General features: G+C 40.7%; 1 non-coding gene across 1 annotated transcript; it reads left to right on the top strand.

Moving 5' to 3' along the window:
* The first annotated feature begins 3,062 nt into the window (after nt 1-3,062).
* On the top strand, nt 3,063-3,171 carry LOC136490322 (small nucleolar RNA R71). Its single transcript, XR_010767611.1, has one exon. It is a non-coding gene; the product is annotated as a small nucleolar RNA R71 (small nucleolar RNA).
* Nucleotides 3,172-4,450: the final 1,279 nt, after the last annotated feature.

The raw sequence follows: 4,450 nt of genomic DNA, 5'->3' as shown, positions 1-4,450 counted from the left end.
TCTGATTAAATCCTCCTGCATTCACAAAATCACCAAAACTTATGGAACTTGTTATTTTAAAACACTATACCTATGTTGGTGATCCATTTTAATCATATATGCAGGATATATTGACGGTAACTACTGTCAATAATCATATATGTTTGTCAGTGAGAACATACGTGGCTTCAGTTGCTGGTACTTCTCCCTCTCTTGTCGGGATTGCCAACAGAGAACTTTCTCTTCAGGGTATTGACCTATGATTGAGTAGGGGTTGCCCTAGCTCCGATGGATGGTTCATCTACTTGCATGTCGGAGCCTGCTCAGGAAGAGATACTCCTGGTGGAGCGGGAAGACGACGACCGGGTGAGCTTGTTTTTGACGCTCTTCCACAACCTGCAAAATAATGAGAACAACAAAACACATGGAACGGATTAGAATAAGAGGGTTAGCGATCAACCATCCAAAGGTTAGTCGTTCTTGAGATCAGAAATATTTTCTATTTGGCATAATTTTAGCAAGATCTCTATCTTATATTTTTTAGATTTTCTAATTTCTGCAGCACTTCTATATTAGATTTTCTAAACTACAGAGGAGGAATTCGAACTCAGGAGCTTAGCAAATGGATTTGAGCTATGCCTGAGGAGAGTTGCACCCTGGAGCTTTGAATTTATAGGCGGCGGCGGCAGCAGGCCGGTCGGCCTAGTGGTGGTGCCGCTCGGCCCACCCTAGTCCCACTTGGCCTCATCCTCCACCAGATGACTCTTTGCGTTGGATTGAAGCAGAATATTTGCTCTTTCGGTGGAGATATGGTCGGGTTAGTGCCAGGTGGTGGTTGAGTGGGTCCCAGGTCTCCTGTGGGTCCGTATACCTGTATTTCCTCTATATACATCTTTATATATGCTATGTAGAAAAATATTTCTATATTTTTATGTTTATATATTTTTTAATATGCATTGCAAAAACTAAACATGTTGAAGTAAAAATAAATTATGCAAGTTGCAAAAGTAAATATGGGTAACTACCGATTTTACCTCCCAGCGATGGTTTGGAATTTTGAGTCCGCCTAACCAGACTTCTCCAGTCTTGTTCATTCTTTAGGTGTACCAATTGGTCCCGGAGATGGAGACCTTGATGGTTGCACCTCTAGTGATGGTGACTCTTCTTGTTCATTCTTTAGGTGTACCAATTGGTCCCGGAGATGGAGACCTTGATGGTTGCACCTCTAGTGATGGTGACTCTGATGATGATGCCACATTTTTCTTCCATACCTGTTTAGGTTGTGGACTTGTCTTTGGTGTAGTGGATTCATTGTTCTCAATTTATCCTTCTTCTTTATTCTTTGGGAGTTGATTCCTTGAGTGGAGGGTTGATCGACGTCTCCTTTTGGAACAGACCTTCTTTGCCTGCTCATAAGTTGTATAGTTATTGAAATTGCATCTTACCTTCCATCCTGGAAATTGGAAGTGGATTTGTCCTTGTATCTTAACCATGATATCTTTTGCTATTCCCTTCGGAAATTGAATTGGTTGGTCTACCATCTGTAATTGCATATATGTAGGGAACAAAGCCTCACCAAACAAATTATTTTACATTACCTTAGACATGATGTTGACACTTGATCCAAGATTATAGAAGGTGTTGTGAAAAACTTGTTGTCCAGTTGTACACTCAATTGTTGGTACACCTGGATCTTCTTTCTTGGTAAGGAATGGCGAAGCAAGAAGGTGATCGTACTCAGATCGAAGTGTGTTGATCATCTTGATTGATTCGCCCTTTGGCTGCATGGCCCCGAACTTCCTTGCTCTTTGATTGCTTGTTGTGTGCTTGGTCAGAGTTTGTACCTACGGATGGCTAGGAGAATGCAATATACAATTCTTAAAAGTAAATTTCTCGCTTCTATCATGGATAGTGAAGCAGATTTTGGCACTGTCAACATAAATGATGGCTTTTGTGGTGCTTAGGAAAGGATGCCTCAAAATAATGGGTGCCCTTATATCTCGGCCGGTGTCCAAAACCACGAAGTCCATGGGTACGTATGAACATCTGACTCGTACACAAACATCTTCAAGAATTCCATTGGGGTAGCAGATTGATTGATTTGCAAGCTGCAAAAGCATGGTTGTATATAGCAAAGGTTCTCCATGAATTTTTCGCATAAATTACCTGTGGCATGATGTTTACACTTGCTATGAGGTCACAGACAACTTCATGAAACTCATGGCATCCAATCATGATGGGAATGATAGGTCTTCCTAGATCACCTTTCTTGATGGGCAAGGAATCATCCTGCCATCCTCTAGCACTTGGCTCAGTGTAGAAATCCGAATTCATAATTTCTATAAGATTCACAGTTTCGTGATCTTCTGGTTGCCCCGAAATCTTACCTTTGTCATTCAGGGAACAGCAGCCGCCAGCTGAGCTATTTGTGATTCTATCATTTTATTAAAGCTATGCTGGTTTTTAATGGCCGAGGAGAAGCTATCCATTCTATTATTTATGTTTTCTAAGACTTTATCAGTGGAAGCTAGTTTTCTAGATAAGCCTTCCATAATTTTATCTTGTCCATAGACTAAATCTTTCAAGGATGGCTGATTATTGTAATTATTGAAATTATTACCTTGATAGTTACCTTGGTAATTAAGCCTTTGTTATTGATTCCATCCTTGATTTTGTTGAGGACGATAGTTGTTGTTGTTGATGAAGTTCACATCCTCTTTGGTTTCGGGACAATTGTTCCCTGAAAGCCTAGTATTTCCACATTCTTCACGTGTCATGCGAGAGTCATGAATGTGCATGACATCTTGCTTCTCATTGGCTCGATCCTTGAGCCTCTTCATTAGCAGATCCATCTTGGCAGACAGCATGTCCACCTCTTTGAGTTGATGCATATACCTCCACCTCTCTTGCGGGATTGAAGACGTTCTTCAGACTACCCTTGGTTGGAGGCCATCTTCTCCACAAGAGTTGTTGCTTGTGGGATGGTGAGTGATAATAATGATCCTCCAGTAGTAGTGTCCATATTCTTATGGGTGATGTTGGTCAATCCGTGATAGAAAGTCTACATAAGTAGCCAATTCTCCATCCCATGATGAGAACATTCTGATATATAATCTTGAAAGCATTCTCATGCCTCAAGGACAGATTCATCATGTTGCTGCTGAAAACTTGAAATTCTTCCATGTAGAGCGTTGGTTTTGCTCATGGGAAAGAACTTTGATAGGAAGGCATTGGAGCAATTTTCCCATGTGTTGTTTTTGTCTTTATTGGCATAGAACCATTGCTTTGCCTTCCCCAAGAGTGAAAAGAGGAAGAGGCGAAGTAATATGGTATCCTTGGTGACTCCTTTGATAGTCAAAGTGCTACAAGTCTCCAGGATGTGTTGGAGATGAGCACTTGCATCTTCATGTGCCTTTCCATAAAATTGGTTGTCTTGCACTATATTGATGAGAGCTGGCTTGAGTTCAGATGCATTGTCCCCAATGTCAATCGCTGGTCCAGTATGGATGTTGGTTGTAGTTGGAGCAAAGAATTCACAAAGAGTCTTGTCAACCGTGGCCTCAAAAATTGGTGTTAAGTTGTGCCTTGTCTGGTTGTCTTCCACTTCTAAAGCTAGAACTTTCTTGAGTTTAGCTTTGGTCCTTCTGAATAATGCCTCTAGATTTTGAACGTAGTTTTTCCCGATGGTCAAACCTAGACATACATTACCATGCATAAGCTTTCAAATAGACAAAATAAGAGTAAGTCTACTTGAGTAGAGGTGAATGGTTTTCGATCACATCTATAAGTAAAAGTTTATCAATACTCTTTTGATTGGCTAGCTACCTTCCCCGGCAACGGTGCCAGAAATGCTTATTGGTATTCCTTAGCATTGTCGCAAAACCGACCAATTTATAAGAGTACAAGTACAATGGTAGCCCACAAGTAGTCGCACTATCATACTTGAACCCATATAAACCCGGTAGTCCGTCGAGTACCACGACAGGTCTCGATACGATTTACAACAACCAAGATCGTACATGATTCAACATACATGCCACATATTACATAAAGTTCATAGATACATTTCTCCATCAGAGTACGAATAAAAGTTATTACAAACCGAGTTTGATAGATAAAGCGGAAGCAAATAAGTTCAAAAATAAAGTTTCCAACATAGTTTGATACAGTGCCAAGTATGATCACGGTCCACAACAGCAAAGATAGGGATTAATAAAGAAGCCTGCCCAAGGCTTACTCCTCATCCACGGTGGGATAGAAGCAACTCTTGCAATAACCATGATACACAGTGCCATCTGCAACAATGGGAAATAAAACCCTGAGTACGAGAAGGTACTCAGCTAGACTTACCCGTCATGAACCAGAAATAAAATGACTCCAAGGATTATGCAAGGCTGTATAAGTGGACGTAACTCGACAACATTTTGCATAAAGGCAATTGACTCATTGTATAATTACGATTCCTTTATTA

This window comes from Miscanthus floridulus, chromosome 10, assembly GCF_019320115.1.
Source record: "Miscanthus floridulus cultivar M001 chromosome 10, ASM1932011v1, whole genome shotgun sequence".
Lineage (NCBI taxonomy): Eukaryota > Viridiplantae > Streptophyta > Magnoliopsida > Poales > Poaceae > Miscanthus > Miscanthus floridulus.
Note: the sequence above shows the minus strand (reverse complement) of the source record. Positions and strands in the feature narration are given on the sequence as shown.